Source organism: Gossypium arboreum, chromosome 13 (assembly GCF_025698485.1).
Source record: "Gossypium arboreum isolate Shixiya-1 chromosome 13, ASM2569848v2, whole genome shotgun sequence".
Classification (NCBI taxonomy): Eukaryota; Viridiplantae; Streptophyta; class Magnoliopsida; order Malvales; family Malvaceae; genus Gossypium; species Gossypium arboreum.
The window spans coordinates 102,521,961-102,541,394 of record NC_069082.1 but is presented as its reverse complement, the minus strand read 5'-3'; the positions used below and the strand labels follow the sequence as shown (position 1 = coordinate 102,541,394).

Here is a 19,434-nt window from a genome sequence, read left to right as displayed (position 1 = left end):
GACTGTTTTAGCCGGTGAAAAATATTTAAGTAAAAACTTTTCGGTCATTTTTTCCCAAGTAGTGATTGACCCTCGTGGTAACGAGTTCAACCACTATTTAGCTTTGTTCCTCAATAAAAAGGGAAACAACCAAAGGTGAATGGCATCATCAGAAACACCATTGATTTTAAAAGTGTCGCAAAACTCCAGAAAATTTGCCAAGTGATTGTTTGGATCCTCATCCTGCAAACCATCAAACTGAAAAAACTGTTGTATCATTTGAATTGTGTTAGGTTTCAGCTCAAAATTATTTACAGCAGTAGCAGGTCTAACTATACTTGACTCAGTTCCTGTTAAATTAGGTTTAGCATAATCATACATAGTGTATCGTGGAGCAGGATTCTGATTTACTTGATCAACAACAATCGCAGGAGGTAGCGGATTTTCCTTATTTTCAGCTATCTCCTCGGTTGTGGTGTGAATGTCGTCCTCTTGCTCTTCCTCTATGCATCTTAGGCTTCGCCTTATTTCTCTCGATTTCTGTGAGCTGTGCGATTGATCTCACTATCAAAAAGTAATGGTCCCGACGGGTTTCTTCTAGTCATGCACTATAAAAACTTGCCAGAAGTGAATAACCGAAAAATTAGAAAAGAAAATAAAAATTTAAATTGCAATAAAAGTAAAATGCTAAAGTAATAAAAATCGAGTGTTCCTAATATCTTAGTTCCCTAGAAACAGTGCCAAAAACTTGATCGTGTGGCGTGATACGTGCAATAAGTTTTATAATTTTTATAATGGATCGCTCCTTGAAAACTAACTATTATCACGACAAAGGCAAGCGCACCTTATCGAACAGTAGTATAGCTTATGGCAAGACCAGGATGTCGAACCCAAAGGAACTAAAAGTACTAGTATTGACTTTCTTTTTATTATCTAGCCTAAAAATAAAGGGGTTTGTTTTATCTAAACTAATTACTAAACTAAGAATGCACAGAAAGTAAATTGGGGAAATAACTTTTGGGAAAACTGAATGATTTGGACAATACCTAAGGGGAAAAAAATCTACCTAGACTTCACTTGTTATTGACTCTGAATCAGACGATTTATTCACTTGACTTGATCCATAGAAATGCCTAAGTTATATTATTATCTCTCTCAAGACTAACAACATCTAACCCTAAGTTGATTAATTGAAATCTCTTTCTAATTAAAACCCCTAGTGTTGCATTAACTCAATCTATAGATTCCCTTATTAGGTTTCACCTTAATCCGGTAAAATCATGTCACCCTATCTCTAAGCGTGCAATCAACTCCGCTTAATTATGTTAGATCTACTCTTAGACAGGGGCTTTTGCTCCTCTGAATAAGCACATTAATACTTGAATCAATATCCTGGAATATTAAAGCAAGAGTTAAGAACTCATAATTAAGAACAAGTCAAATATTTATCATATAATTCAGATAATAATAACAAGATTCGTCTTAGGTTTTATTCCCCTTAGGTATTTAAGGGGTTTAGTTCATATTTATGAAAGAAAACATCTCGAAAGAATAATGATAACAAAACATAAAGAAAACCCAAGAACTCTTGAAGGGAATTGAAGGGAGATCTTCAGTCTTGAAGGTGAATATGGCTTCTGAGATGGATCAATCGGCTTTCTTTGAGTAATTCCTTGCCTTCTACTCCGTGTGTCCCCTCTAATCCTTCTCTAGTGTGTTTAAATAGGCTTTAGAATGCATAAAAGCCCTCAAGAGTGGCCTTTTCCGCATAGAACTTAACTTAGGCTCAACAGGAACATGCCCGTGTGACACGCCCGTGCTCTATTTCTTCAATCCATGTTTAAGGCTATTAAATAGACACTGGCGTGTGGTTTACCCATGTAAGTCGTGCTCGATTCTGTTAAAAGCAAACGAGTGTGTGCTCTACCCGTGTAAGGAAGTCCGAGCAGTGTTAGAGCCTGCTAGAACTACATGGGCGTGTGGTTTGCCTGTGTACGGAAATCCAGGCCCGGTTGATTTCACTTATTAGTCTATTTTCTCCGTTTTCGGCCAGTTTCTCGCTCTTTTTACTCTTTTATGCTCACTTATGCTCACTTAAGTATAAAATATGAGATTAAAAGATTAGGAGCATTGACTTCACCAAATCTAAGGATAAATCATCCAAACATGTGCTAAGCATAGGATAAAAATATGTATAAATTACGGTTTATCAGGATTCATCACACTATCACAGTTCATAAATATGACATGTATAGTTAGACTCACATACGCTATGTTAGTCCTAGAATCGACTAAACTGTAGCTCTGATACCAACCAAATGTAACACCCCTAACTCGTATCCGTCGCCAGACTAGGGTTAAAAGGCATTACTGGACATATCAAAACATATCACAAATATTTCATAATCATCACAGCATTAAAGTCACACATCAATACAAAGGCCTTTACATAGGTTAACAAGACCTTAAACATGCTTTAGAAAGGGGTCGGGACTAAACCGAATGTATACAAAATTTTTTGAAACTTAAACATTTTTCAAAGTTATATAGGTCACACGCCCGTGTGAACTGGCCGTGTGCCTCACACGGCATTAGACACACCGGCATGTTTAGGCTGTGGCAAAACAAGGCATACATACTGACTTGTCCACATGGCTACATGACACGCCCCTGTGCCAGGCCATGTGAAAATTAAGGAGGCTACTGACTTGGGTCACATGGCCTAGGACATGCCCATGTGTGTGACCGTGTGATTTGCCCAGGCTCATTTTGAAATGGTCATTGAGTCGCACGGCTGAGACACACACCTGTGTCCTTCCACGTGTAGGCAAAAATAGGCCATTTACAAGGCCAATTTGCCATCCATTAAGGATCCTCCCTATAAGCATCAAAACCACATCATTTTATACAAATTTTCAACCATTTCACAACCAAAACATATACCATTTATGTCATTTCATTATAAACAAACTCCATGCTTAACATCCATACCAAAACATACCAAAACATGAGCCATAATCAAACCAAAACATATGGTTTATAACCTTAATATACTCATTCAATCTCATACCACATTCTTACCAATTCCACAATTAAGCACATACCTAAAACTTACCAAACTTACCAAATTTCCTGGCCATTCATAAACACATCATATTGATCATGTTGCATCACATTTCATATACAAAAATCAAACCATAATCATAACCAAAACCAAGCCATATCACATGGCTAAATATATACATCACAAAACATAATCAAAGTACTTCTAGCCTATGCATGCCATACTTTAATATTTACATTTTCAAAAGGTACCAAGATAGAGTCGATAGTGTGGTGATAATCCTCAACGATCCCCGAGCTTCCAGTAGCTTCGATATATAAAACAATTGAAAACACACACAAACTAAGCTTTCAAAAGCTTAGTAAGCCATAGACAAATAAACTTATCACATAATATCAATCTAGATCAATTCATTCATATAACTCAAGGCAAAATACATTCACATAGCCATATGTATCTTATAGTTCATTTGATCATAATACACATATGTATATATCATATCTCAATCTCATAGCATTTCATACTTATATCATATGTTCACAAAGGTACATGTACTTACTTTTCATTTTCAACATGGTATACAATTCAAACGTACCTGAATCGGATACTTATTCACATAGTAATTCATTTTCTCAGAATCCTGTTGAACCGTTCGTTCAATAAGGATACTCGGATAACTAGGAAAGCTCGTACAATGCCAACGTCCCAGACCTGGTCTTACATGTAATCAAATATCAATGCCACTGTCCCAAACAGAGTCTTACATGAAATCAAATACGATGCCGATGTCCTGGACATGGTCTTACACATAAATCATAAGTCGATGCCAACGTCCCAGACATGGTCATACACGAAAACACATATCGGATCCTATGTCATGACATATGTATCTTAACTATTCCTATGGTTCGTACGGGCTTTTCGGACGTCGAAACACTATCGATACTTTCACAATTCCATATATTCATCATCTATATCATTCATTTCATTTCAATAGCATATAAGCATAAATAAATTGATTCAAACACATATATTTGTATATCAACTTACCTCGTACAGATTCAAACGAACAGAGTCGACTACACGATGACTTTCGACTTCCCCCGATCTAATTTTGTTTTCTTTTGTTCTTGATCTATATAAATTCAAATTTAAATCTTTTATTCAACAAATCATTCAATTCAATCCAAAAACATATATTTAGGGCATTTTACAAATTAGCCCTCACATTTTCACATTTTGATATTTTAGTCTCTAATTCATAAAATCACAGAATACACAAAATTTCCTTTTACACAAGCTTAGCCAAATTTTCATAGTATTCATACAAGTCCACATGTTTCATTTATTTCACATTTTAGTCCCTCAAAATCTTATTTTCACAATTTAGCCCAAATTACTCAAATTCATCAAAAATTCAAAGACAAAATATACTAACCCAACACATATCTTTCATTTTCTATCAACTAACTTCACAAAACTCATAATTTCATCAATGGCTCAACTCAAAACCATCAAAAAAATTAGAAATTAAGGCATGGGCTTGATAGTATACAGAGCAACGATCACAAAAACGTAAAAATTATCAAAAATCGAACAAAACACATACCTAAATCAAAGAAATCAATGGCCGAACCCTAGGAATCCTTTTTTTCTTTCTTTTCTTTGTATTTTTGGCTAAGATGAAGAAATAATGAACAAATTTCATGCTTGTTTTATTTTAACTAACATTATTAATTAGTTTACCAATTTGCCATTGCATTAAAACATTAATAAACCATTATATATGGGGCTATTAATGTCCATTAACCATATTAATGGTCCAATTGCATCCTAAGGACCTCAAAATTAAAAAGCCATAACAAATAAGCACACTTAACATATATCATACAACTTTTACATTTTCTACGATTTAGTCCTTTTATCAAATTAAGCACACAAAAAATTAAATTTTCATACGAAATATTCATACATACTAATTCACATATAACTAGCACGAAAAATAATATTAAAATATTTTTCTGACACAGATTTGTGGTCCTGAAACCACTATTCCGATTAGGGTCTAAATTGGGCTGTTACACTAAGATACTTGAAGAGTTCACCTGGAAAGGGCTTATTCTTCAAGAAATCTAAACAAAGAGGAATTGAAGCTTATACAGATTGGGCAGACTCAATAATAGATAGAAGATCTACATCAAGATATTGTACATGTGTTTAGGGAAATCTTGTGACTTGGCGAAGCAAAAAACAAAGTGTTGTAAGAAAAAGTAGTACAAAGGCTGAGTTTAGATCAATGGCTCAAGGAATTTGTGAAATGATGTGGTTAAAAAGAATTATGGAAGAGCCGAGGAAACCAATAACTTCACCAATGAAGTTGTACTGTGATAGTAAAGCTGCCATTAGTATTGCTCACAACCTAGTCTAGTATGACAGAACTAAACATGTTGAGATTGATAAACACTTTATCAAGGGGAAGGTTGAAAAAGGCCAAGTATGCATGTCCTTTGTTCCTTCAAAACAACAAATTGCTGACATACTCACTAAAGGGCTCTCTAAGACAAGCTTTGATTTTCTTGTAAGCAAGTTGAGCGTGATTGATATATATGCACCAACTTGAGGGAGGGTGTTGAAATATGTATATATTTTAAAATTATTTAGGTAGATAAGTTTTATTCATATTTTATTCATATTTTATTTTATCTTTTAGTAGTTTATTAGAATAAGGGAGTTATTTTCCCAATTAGGATTATGAATCTTTTCTCTATTTAAGTTCGATTCTTTAGTTAATAAAATATAGAACAGTTTTATTAAAAGCTCTCTTGAAAACTTTCATCTTTCAGTACCATCTTATCTGCCACCTTAGTAGAGACCACATTAGATAAATAATTCCGACGTTTCCCAACCATAACAATTTCCTTTCTAGAATTGGTCACCAAATTTATCCTCTTCTATGCACAATCCATATGGGCTTGGTGCTCAACCAACCACTCTATCCCCAGAATTAGATCAAATTCATTGAAAAGTAATCCATTAAGTCAGAGGGAAAAATCTCTCCTTGAATTTCTAAAGGGCATCTCTTATAAATTTTGTTCACAAGTTCAGAAAATCCTAAAGGACTGACTACAGTAACGTTGTTTTTAGTTTTCTCTACCCCAATAACTAGTTTTACAGCCACATCACAAACAATATAAGAATGAGTAGATCCTATATCAATCAATTCAAAATAAGGCACTGAATAGATAGTAAAGGTACTTGCTATGATGTCAGTTGCATCTCTATCCTCTCGATGTCTAGCTACATATACCAAGGTAGGTTCGTAGATTTAACCTGATTTACACCTTGAGCCAGTGCTCTCTGTCCCTGATTACCATTACCATTTTTGTTCTGATTACGGTCGCTTTGAGCATCCTAAGTACTCTCTGATTTTGACCCCTAGTAGGTTACTAACTCCGAGCCGGATCTTGCATCTGATCATTCTGGTTAGGAAAAATCCTAAATCTTGTACTCCATCGAGCCAAAAGCCAAACAAGCACCATTTTTCTCCGACACTCACCCGAATGGCGCCTCTTGCAATGCTAACATACCTAAATCTACCCTTCTCTAGGGCCTACTGCTTCCCTATTCTATGGTGGCCTAGCCTCTCTGGCCCACTTAACAAGTTCAGAATTTGGACTAGCAGAGCCCACCTCTCTCTTAGGTTGATCTCTCTGTTTTCCCTTTTCCAAGCTCCATGCATTTAATCTCCTCAATAATCTTGCCTTCTCGACCAAAGCCTCAAACACATGCTTCTACTGTGGAGCTACCTATACCTTAATGTCATACCTTAGACCCTCTTGAAAATGAAACCTCTTTTCTTGCTCAAACACCACCATACTAGGTACATAGTAGCTCAACCTAAAAAATTTTGTCTCATACTCAGAAACTATCACGTCGCCTTATTTTAACTCTATAAATTCAAACTAACGAGCCCCTACATAACAAAGACCCACAAATTTACCCTAGAAGGCATCATGAAAATAGGCTCAATCTATACGCTGCAGAAATGTACCACTAACCATTAATTGTCGCCACTTGTATGCATCATCCTTCAATAAGGATACAACACCCTTAAGTTTCTACTCAGGAGTGCAGTCCAAATCATCCAATATACGTTCAATGGTCTCCATCCAGTATTCGATCACTGTAGGAGTAGTTCCAGCAATACCCATGAATAACTCTGCCCCACTAGAGCGGAGCTTCTCAGCAATTGTCCCACGACTAACACCACCAATCAGGGCCCCAACAACTCGATTTAAAGCCTTTAACAAAACCTATGTTACTGGATCATCCTTATCATACTTGTTATCATCAAAATTTTTATTACCCATATTTCCACCCTCAGTAGTGGTTTCACTAATAGCCTCATTGGGCTAAGCATTTTAAACGGGCTCTTATAACACATACGACTCAGCCAAAGCCATTGGAGATCGCCCTCTATGGCCCCTCCTACCACGAGTTATCATTCCATGAGTATTTATTTCGGTGATTTATGGAATCTATAATTTACAAGTAATAATATCTTTAGTATTTTTGTTTAATCTTTTATCGTACTTTTAACTAAGTTCTTTTATTTAAAATTTTATGCAATAGTATCTACTGTCTTTCTAAAATTTTAATATTGTTTCCATGAGCATGGCATCAGACTTCGTCATTTTCTGAAAGAAATAATTTTTAAAATATTGTGGTTTATTTTCCAAAAGCTCCCATTTTATGAATGTATGTATGAAAACTCATTTTTGAAAAGAACAAAAATTCAATCCGAGGTTTTGAGCCTAGGCTCTAATACCCTTAAATGTAACCTCCCAATCCCTACCTAGACGTTATGGTCAAATCGTGAAGGTCACATAGGACACCTAAACTATGAATCTAGGCTCTAATACCCTTAAATGTAACCTCAAATGCACTCTCTTTTAAATAAAATCATGATTACCTTTGTCATTTTTGAAAATGTTCATTAAATAGTTCAAGTTTTATTAAGCCAAGTTAATAACCATGGTGTGATTTTAAGAAAAACACATTGCTCGACATTACTTTTGAAAAACCTTATTAGGTTTTGTTGTAGCGAAAAAACTATTAAAATCCAATTATTTATTAAGATGAGTAACATGCTCAGTCCAATTTCAGAATAATCCTATATATCAATTTAAAATATGAAGTTATGCATGCATGAAAATCCCCAAAATAAAAATAAACCCAAACCACAGTTCAAATAACTTTATAGTCCAAAAACCAAATAAATTTAGGGTAACTTTAAAGAAAATAAGATAGAAATTACGTCTGAAGTCCACGGTACGTCCGCATGCCATGTCCAATCCTAATCTCGTTCATTACCTGAGAAAATCCATGTAGCATATTTATAGCAACCATATCAATAATAAAATAAGTTATGGAGATATCATAATGCAAGAATAAATTCCAACCCCAACCATCTGCTACACACCACGAGTTCCCCAAAACTCATTTGCCAAACTCCAAACAGTGCTAGTAAAACTCGATATGGTTAAACCTATTGATAAACCATAAAAGAAACATGTTATAATCCCACCTTGGCATGTTTTTGGATTTATTATATAATTTAGTGAATTTGATGCTCCTAATCCTTTAATTTCATGATTCTATACTTAGGTGAGCATAGGGGAGCAGAAGGAGCAAAAAAGGGGCCAAAAACAGACAAAACGGGCTGATTTAAGGAGCCACACGGCCAATACCATTCCCACACTTGCTGAGCACATGCTCGTGTGATCCACATGGTCTCGCTACACTCCCATGTGACAACTCATGTCGATATTGCTCCTTGTTTCCCAAACACGTGAAAAAAGCCAATTTTTAGGGTTTCTAAGCATTCTAAAGTCTATAAATACACACTAGAAGAGGACCTAAGGGGTTACGCAGAGTAGAACGGAGAAAAGACTCGAAGAGCGCCAACGGATTCAACTTAGAAGCAAGATCTCCTTCGAGATTGAAGATCTCCATTCAATTTCTCTCGAAGTTTTTGGGCTCTTTATGTTTTTTTATTTTCCTAATTTTGAGATGTTTTCTCCTAAGAATATGAACTAAATTCCCTAGATACCTAGGGAGGATGAAACCTAAGACGGATCTTATTATTTGATTTTTTTGAATTACATGATAAATATTTGTTCTTGATCTCAATTATGTGTTCTTACTTCATGTTTTAATGTTTTTAGAATATTAATTCATGATTGATGTGCTTATTCAGTGGAGCAAAAGTCTTTGTTTAAGAGTAGATCTGGCATAATTAAGTGGAGTTGCATGCAATCCTAGAAATAAGAAGACATAAATCTATCGGATTAGAGTCAAATCTAATAGGGGAATCCATAGGTTGAGTTAATGCAACAATAGGGGTTTTAATTAGAAAGAGATTTCAATTAATCAACCTAGAGTCTGTTGTTTTTATTCTCGAAAGAGATATTAACATAAGTTAGGGATTTCTATGGATCAAGGCAAGTGAATAAATCGTTTAATTCAGATTTAGAATAATAAGTGAAATCTAGGTGGATTCTTTCCTAGGTATTGTCATCTCTCATCGGTTTTCTTCAATATTTTCCTACTTTATTCTCTGTTTCTTCTTAGTAATTAGATTAGTTAAGATTAGGTTCAAATTAATCTCTTCAATTTATTCGGCTAAATAATAAAAAGTAGTAACTACTAGTACTTTTAGTCCTCGTGGATACGATATTCCCGACTCACTATAGCTATACTACCATTCTATAGGTGCGCTTGCCTTTGTCGTATTTTAGTTAGTTCGTGAAGTCATCAAGTTTTTAACGCAGTTGCCGGGGACTAAAATATTAGGAACACTTAATTTTTATTACTTTAGCCAATTTTATTTTTATTACATTTTATTTTTGTTTTTATTTTAATTTACTAATTTTGTTTTCTTTTATTTGCTTTTGGCAGGTTCCTTTAGTTTATGACTAGAAGAAACCCATCAGGACCTCTAGTATTCAACAATACGGTCGAAAGTATAGCTCGGAGAAACCATAGAGAAGCGAGGCAGAGTTGACAAAGTACAATATAAGAGCAAGAGGACGTTATTATTAATACTGGGGAGATGGCAGAAAATCATAATAATCAGCTACCTCTTGTGGTTGCTGTAAACCCTGTAAATTTAAACCCTGCTCCTCGTACTATGTACGATTATGTCAAGCCCAATTTAACTGGGGCTAAATTGAGTATTGTTGGACTTGCTGCTGCTGCAAATAGTTTTGAACTGAAACCTAACACTATTCAAATGATTCAACAGTTTGTTCAGTTTGATGGTTTGCAGGACGAAGACCCAAATACTCATTTGGCTAATTTCTTGGAATTCTGCGATACTTTTAAAATAAATGGCATTTTTGATGATGTCATTCGCCTTCATTTATTTCTATTATCATTAAGAAATAAGGCTAAACACTGGTTGAAATCCCTACCACGAAGTTCTATCACTAAATGGGAGCCAATGTACGAGAAATTTTTGTTAAAGTATTTTCCACCTGCTAAGATAGCCAAGCTGAGGAATGATATCTCCTCCTTCGTGCAGATGGATTTAGAGACTCTATATGATGCATGAGAGACGTATAAGGATTTATTGAGAAGGTGTCCTCATCATGGGTTACCTCTATGGCTACAATTTCAAACTTTCTATAACAGTTTGAACCCCTCAACTAGGCAATTGATCTATGCATCCACCGGTGGTACTTTGAATAATAAAACACTTGAGGAGGCTTACAAGTATATAAAAGAAATGTAATTGAATAATTATCAGTGGCAAGTCATGAGGACAAAGCCGATGAAAGTAGCCGGTGTTTTTAATGTTAATGCGGTCACCATGCTATCAAACTAGGTAGAGCTTTTGAATAAAAAGATTGATGATTTATATGGTTCTACGTAGGTACAGCCAGTGATGCAGTGTGATACGAGTGGAAGAGGGATGAACCATTCAGAAATTCAATCTTATAATCCTAGAACAGAAGATGAACAAGTTAACTATATGGACAATGATTCTAGACCTCAGAATATTCCCTATAGTTATACTTACAATACAGGTTGGGGGAACAATCCCAACTTTTCTTGGGGTGGTCAAGGAAATCAAAGACCACAACCCCCTCCAGGCTTTCAACCACCTTACTAGCAAAAGAAGAAGTTAAACCTTGAGAAGATGTTGGCGAGTTTATTTCGGTGTCAGAAACTCGCTTCCAAAACACAGAGACAGAACTTAAAAATCAACAAGCATTGATTCAAGGCTCGAAAATCAAATAGGTTAGTTGGCAAAGATGATTTCAAAATGACCACAAGGTAGCTTGCCAAGCAACACCAAAACTAACCTAAAGGAGCAGTTTCATGCGATTACTATTTGAGATGAAGAAAGGTTAGTTGAATCGAACCCAAAACTAAGGCAAGAAAATGTGGTAAGTCAAGGTAAGGTTGAGGTAAGTCAAGATAAGCAAAAATTGATCAATAAAAATTATATACCGTGTGTGCCATATCCAAACACGACAAGGAAATACCACACAAATGAACAATTTGGTAAATTCCTTAAACTGTTGAAAAAATTACATATTAACTTACTATTTATTAAAGCTTTTTCGCAGATGCAAAATTTCGTTAAATTTTTAAAGGAGCTTTTAGTAAATAAGTAGAAGTTAGATGATTCTTCACACGTGGAGCTCAATGCAGTTTGCTCAGCTATCTTATAGAATAAACTACCCAATAAATTGAAAGTTTCAGGGAGTTTTAATATTCCTTGTTTAATTGGTAGTTTAAATGTTAAAAATGCTTTCACTGATTTAGGGGCAAGTATTAATGCCATGCCCTATAAAATGTTCAAACAACTAGGTCTTGGGAAACCCAAACAAACTAGGATAAGTATCCAATTGGCAGATAAAACTATTAGATTTCCTAGGGGTATTGTTTAAGACATGCTTGTTAAAATTGATAAATTTATATTCTCAGTTGACTTTGTTGTTCTAGACATGGATAAGGATAGTGACGTACCTTTAATTTTAGGAAGACCATTTTTAGCAACTGCTAGAACTATCATAGATGTTGGTACATGTGAGTTAATATTTCGTGTAGGTGATGACACAATTAAACTCCAAGCTCGTGATTCTGTTAGGATATTTAGTGATCGAGATGATATTACGAGTTTTTTTAATATGAGTAACCTTACGGCTCAACCTTCTTTGTAGGAATTTCCTTAGAAAAAGGTGATAGAGCCACAGTCTAGCTCAAGTGACAAAAATAGAACAACTCATAAAAAACGAAGGCTTCAGATCGATGAACTAGACGAATGGCGAACACATGTCAAAGAGAAACCAAAAATACACGATGCAGAATCGAAACAAAGCCATGACGAACATAAGGATGGAACGAGTCAATTTAAGATCGAGGACCAGGTATTGCTAGATGAAAAGGACCCTCGATTTGCCACTTTAGATCTTATTCCAAACGGAACAACTCCTCTTATGATACTAAATGTTTTCTCATACGGTACAGTCAAGATAAATCATTCTAAATTTGGCACTTTTAAGGTAAATATTACTCGGCTCAACCATATGTTGATAATAGAATTGATAGCGAGAAAAAGGAGTCTTGATTCCATGAACCACCATAACCGTGCGAATATGAGGTAAGTCGAGCTTAGACTTTAAATAAGCACTCCTCGAGAGACAACCCTAGTATTAACAATCTTAATTTACTAATTTTATCTTATGATATTTCCAGAATTAAATTAAAAAGAAGTTTTTAAAAACCACACGGCCTGGACCAACGGACGTGTCATTGGCTGTGTGGCTTCTTTGACTTAGTTTTAAAACTTGAAACAAATCGATAGTGAGTTACATGGCCTGGCGACATGGTTGTGTAACCCACACGGCCTGGACACATGGGCATGTCTTTGGCCGTGTGGAGCTAGAGACTTAATTTTTCCAAAAATCGATAGAAACACGGGCTAAAATAGTCCACACGTGTATGTGACACGGCTGTGTAGACCACACGGCCTGGACACACGGACATGTCTTAGGCTGTGTGAAAACTAGAGCTGAATTTTTCAATTTTAAAATAAGTCAGAAAATTACACGGGAAAGGCACACGGCCGTGTGCGAGACATGGCCGGGCCACACGGGTGTGCGGTAGGTTACATGGGCATGGGAGAAATGAAGAGGCTAGCATATGGCCGTGCGACACACGGTCTGGACACATAAAGGTGTCCAAGGTCGTGTGCAAACTAGGCTGGAATTTTTAATACATACGAGCGTGTGGGAGGTCACATGGGCGTGGGAGAAGCGAGGGAGAGTCCACACGGTCGTGCGACATGGCCATGTGAACCACACGGGCTGGACACACGAGCGTGTCTTAGGCCATGTAAAGACTGGTTGTGGATTATTAAATGCACACGGGCTGAACTTTGAACCACATAGCCGTGTGGCCCAACACGAGCCTCACACGACCGTTTCACCTCTTTAAAGAAAACCCTAAATTTTTATTTTTCTTATTTTGTCTTCTTCCTACCATCCTCAACCCTACCCACCAATTCCCATTAACCCCATTCCACCCATCCTTTCGGCCGCTGTCCACCTCCCATCTCTCAGGCCACTATTGTAACACCCCTTACCCGTTACCGTCGCCGAAACAGGATACAAGGTATTACCAGAATATAACACATACCATTAAACATAACCGAGATATAAATAAGTCATCCAATTTGATAGTGCATCGTATAACATATGTCTTGAACAATATTAGCCAACTTTAATGGCTTGTACAAAGTAGCTGGTCGAGTCTTCAGAACTAAAATTTTAAACCTAAACAAATATGACACGTAACAAAATAATTAAGCCTACTATACATGCCATAATTCAAAACGTTTAATTCAAATACCCTAAAGTATGATAGTGCGGTAGATCTTCACGATCCTTAACTCCCGAGCAAGCCAAGGACACTATAAGACAAAAGAGAGAAACAAAGTAAGCTTATAGCTTAGTAAGTAAGTATGTAAATACTAATTAAAGAATCTAACATGTTTACACAACAATTCAAGTATATCTACTTTAACTTCACTATTCATTCCACTTTGATTAAGCTGTCTCTGCTGCCTCATATTCACTAAATAAATCATAACTCGAGTTACTGAAACTCGAAATTTAAATCCGTAAAATTTCCTGAATCTAGACTCATAAAACTTTTGCTAATTTTTTCTATAATTTTGGTTCAGCCGATTAGTACAGTTTATTAGTTAAAGTTTCCCTGTTACACAGCTCGACTGATCTGACCTCTGTTCACTACGAATTGAATTTCTCTCAGTACACAATTCAAACAACCCTGAAGTCTATTTCATTTAAAACTAGTCTCAATAAGGAATTTAGGTATGTAAACTATATTTCTTAATTTGCTTTGTACAATTTTTAATGATTTTTCAAAGTTGGAACAGGGGATCACATATTCATCCTGAGCAAGTCACATACAATTGTAAATATCTCAAAATATAGAATTCCTTTGCTTGCTCTGTTTCTTTTATATGAAAGTAGACTCATTAAACTTTAATTTCACATCTCATTCAACCTCTAATTATATTCCTCCTATTTTTGGTGATTTTTCAAAATCACATCACTGCTACCATCTAAAAACAGTTTTAATGCTAATTTCACTCTTTCACACATTCTTTATGCTAACCTCATTTTATCTTATATATGTATATACCACAAATCATTTTCACCACATTTCATTCACCATAAGTGTAGGTCCAAACCACAATATCACCACAAAACCATCCCATTGAACAATTCGGATCAATCCTCGATATTTAATGGTTTCAAACACGCCCCACCATCATACTTCGTTTAGTTCGGCTCTCTTGTACACATGGTGAACACTTAGTACCACTCATGCGACCCAACCGATTTGTCTCGTAGCTCTCTTGTCTACATGGTGTCCTTCACTTGGAATCACGCATGCGACCTAGCTACATTTATCTTTCACGTAGCTCTCTTGTCTACATGGGATACATCTCGTATCACACATGTGACCTAGCTACTCTGAGGTGTCTCGTAGCTTTCTTGTACACATGATGTGCAACAAGATCATACATGTGACCTAGCTACGCCCTCTATTTCATTCGATCTCTCCAATGTTCAACCGGATCTCTCTCTATATTTATTTCCATTCTTCCAATAGTCGATTTACATTTTAACATCAGCTAGTATGTTTATATAATAGGCTGAAATATAAGAATGTACATGAAATTATTGTAATATTTACATACAAACTTACCTTGGTGCAAAATGTGGAAATTTTGCAATTTAGTCCAAAACTTTTTCCTTCCCCCGTTCGAGATCAATTCCGCGTCTTTCTTGATCTATAATAACACATTTAGCTCATTTAATACTCATACTATTTATTTCAATCCAAAAATCACATCATGGAAAAATTACATTTTGCCCCTAACTTTACAAAATTACAATTTTGCCCCTAGGCTCGGAAATTTAATTTCAGCGCTTATTCTTATATTTTATGATATGCTGAACATTTTCTCTTCTACAACAACATCAAATTCTCACTCTATCATATAGTTATGAACAATAGGTATTTTTACCGATTATGCTTGCTTTACTCGTTTTCACTTAAAACCGAGTAGCACAAGTTATTTAACATAATTTAAAACCTCATATTCTATCATAAAACATCAAAATACACAAATTTCACCTATGGGTATTTTTCCAAATGTGAACCCTAGGTTAAATTATTACTAGCATAAGCTTAATCGAGCTTCCGGATTCCAAAACGTAAAGAACATTAAAAGCGGGCTTGGAATCACTTACTATGGAGCTTGAAAATTGAAGAAACCCTAGCTATGGAGAGAGGAGAATTGGCAGCAACTAAGGAGGATGATGATCAATTTTGTGTTATTTTTCCCATTTTATTTCATTTAATATCCAAATGACCAAAATGCCCTCCTTACTAAACTTTCAAAATTCCTTCCATGTCCTAATTTTGTCCATGAACTTAAAATTGGTAAAATTGCTATTTAAGACCTCCTAATTAATATTCCAAAACAATTTCATACTAAAACTTCCGGATGCAAATTTTGCAACTTATTCGATTTAGTCCCTACTTTCAATTTAAGCACTTTAGGCATAGAATTTCATCACGAAATTTTCACACAATCATGAAATCATATCATAAACCCCAAAATAATTATAAAACAATTATTTCTATCTCGGATTTGTGGTCACGAAACCACTATTCCGATTAGGCCCTAATTCGGGTTGTCACAATTCTCCCCTTTTGAGATTTTCGTCCCCAAAAATCTTACCCAGTAAAGAGGTTTGGGTACTGTTTCCTCATAGCTTCCTCGGGTTCCCACGTAGCCTCTTCTATCCCATGTCCGTGCCACAATATTTTCACTAAAGCTATACTTTTATTTCTTAACTGCTTAACCTCTCGAGCCAAAATCTTTATTGGTTCCTCCTCATAGGTCATATCCGATCGAATCTCAATTTCGTTGGGAAATCACATGTGAAGGATCGAACGATAACGTCGCAACATTGATACATGAAACACGTTATGAATTCTTTCTAACTCTGCTGTAAGGCCAACCGATATGCCATCGGTCCAATTCTCTCAAGAATCTCAGACGGCCCAATAAAACGCGGACTCAACTTGCCTTTTCGACTAAATCTCGAATCTTTTTCCATGGTGACACCTTCAAGAACACTTTATCACCCACCGAAATTCAATCTCTTTTCTTTTAAATCGCATATGACTTTTGTCGATCCAAGCGACTTTCAAGCAATCCCGAATTACTTTTATTTTCTCTTCGGTTTCTTTAACTAGATCAACTCCATGAATCTGTTTCTCACTAAGCTCGGTCCAATATAAAGGAGTTCGACACTTACGACCATACAAGGCTTCGTACGGTGCCATTTGTATACTTGATTGATAACTGTTATTGTAGGCAAATTCAATCAAAGATAGATATTTCTCCCAACTACCTCCAAATTCTAAAACACAGCATCTAAGCATATCTTCGAGTACCTGGATTACTCTTTCCGTTTGACCATCTGTTTGTGGATGAAATGCGGTACTAAAGTTCAATTTTGTACCCAAAGCTTCTTGTAACTTTTTCCAAAATCTCGAGGTAAATCTTGTCCCATTTCCACTCAGGCACCATTACCGGTTGAAGTAATCCTCAAGGCACTTGATGTTCAAATTTTACTTGTTGATGATCAAACACTTGGTTACAAATTCGAAATGTCCCTTTTCATACCGCCACCAATACGACTTCTTTAAATCATTATACATTTTTGTGCTACCAGATGAACGATAAACAGCCATTGTGCGCCTCATGTAATATTTTCTCGAATCAATTTATCGTTTTCAAGACACATATCCTGTCTCGAAACATCAAATACTCATCCGGTCCAACTCGAAAATCTGAGTCGTAACCTGATTCGCATTGAGTTCTCATGATCCGCAACTCACTATCATTCTTTTGAGCATCACAAATCAACTGGAGAAATAATGGTTTAGTTCTCATCTCTGCTAAGATTGACCCATCATCAGACAATGCTAACCCCGTGTTCGTGGCTCTCAAAGTAAAAAAAAAAAAATTTTCTGCTCAAGGCGTCAGCAACTACATTTGCTTTTCCCGAATGATAATCAATCACTAAATCATAATCCTTTAATAATTCAAGCCATCTTCGCCGTCAGCAGATTCGATCCTTTTGATTCATCAAGTACTTCAAATTTTGTGATCAGGTAAAATTCGCATTTTTCACCGTACAAATAATGTCGCCAAATCTTCAAGGCAAAAACAACAGCGGCCAGTTCCAAATCATGTGTAGGATAGCTCTTCTCATGCGGTTTTAACTGTCTCGAAGCATAAGCTATCACTTTACCCTCTTGCATCAACACACATCCAAGGCACATCAATGATGCATCACTATAAATTACGAACTCCTTTCCGACTCGGTCAGTACTAAAATTGGTGCTTCAAATCAATCGTGCTTTCAATTTTTCAAAACTTTGTTGACATTTATCACCCATTCAAACTTAACATTCTTTTGCAACAACTTAGTCATAGGAGAGGCAATCATCGAAAATCCTTCAACAAAACGTCTATAATACCCGGCTAAGCCTAAAAGCTTCTAACCTCGGATACATTCTTGGCGGTTTCCAATCAACGAGCGCAGAAATCTTGCTTGGATCCACCGAATACCATCACCGAGACTATATGCCCCAAAAATCGACTTCACGAAGCCGTAACTCACTTTTACTAAACTTGGCAAACAGTTTCTTTTCTCTCAAGATCTCGCAATATAGTTCTCAAGTGTTCGCATGTTCGCACTCATCTCGAGAATAAATTAAAATGTCATCTATAAACACTACTACAAACTTATCCAAATATAGTCTCAAGATCCGATTCATTAAGTCCATAAATATAGTGGAGCATTTGTTGTCGAAAGGCATCACAAGAAACTCATAATGTCCATACCTTGTCCTAAAGGCGCTTTTCGACATCCGACTCCTTAACTCTCAAATTGGTAGTAACCGGACCTCAAATCAATCTTTGAAAACACTGTGGCCCCCTTTAACCGATCGAATAAATCATCAATCCTCGAAGCGGTACTTGTTCTTTATAGTCACCTTATTGTCGACGGTAATCAATGCAAAGTCTCATTGAACCATCCTTCTTCTTTACGAATAATACAGAGCACCCAGGGAGAGAAACTCGGTCCCACAAATCCCTTGTCCGTTAACTCCTGCAATCGATCCTTCAATTCTTTTAATTCAATGAGCCATTCTATATGGAGCAATCGAGATCGGTGCAAGACCCAAGCAACAAATCAATGGCAAAATCTATCTCTCGTTCGGAGGCAACCTGCAATTCCTCGAAATACATCCGAAACTCACAGACTATCGGTGATCGATTCAAATTTCAGTTGAGGCAACTCGATATTCATTACATAAGCCGGATAAGCTTCACACCCTTTTCTTATGTATTTCGCGGACATGTGCGAAATCACCATAGGCAATTTATTTGATTCATCTGTTTCAACCCACAGAATTTCTCCATTTTCACATTTCAACTCTAGTGTCTTTTGTTTGCAATCTACCTTAGCATCATACAATGTTAACCAGTCCATTCCCAAGATAACGTCAAACTCACCAAATGGTAACAAAGATCAAGTTGGCCGGAAAACAGTGACCTTGAATCATTAATGGGCAATTCTTGCAAACCTTGTCAACTAGCACATATTGGCCTAAGGGGTTCGACACTTTAATCGTAAACTCAGTAAATTCAACAGGCAACTTTTTATTGGATACTAAATTCATGCAAATATAGGAAT

General features: G+C 36.1%; 1 non-coding gene across 1 annotated transcript; it reads right to left on the bottom strand.

Moving 5' to 3' along the window:
* Positions 1-10,595: 10,595 nt before the first annotated feature.
* On the bottom strand, positions 10,596-10,702 carry LOC128287359 (small nucleolar RNA R71). The gene has a single exon (XR_008278059.1). It is a non-coding gene; the product is annotated as a small nucleolar RNA R71 (small nucleolar RNA).
* Positions 10,703-19,434: the final 8,732 nt, after the last annotated feature.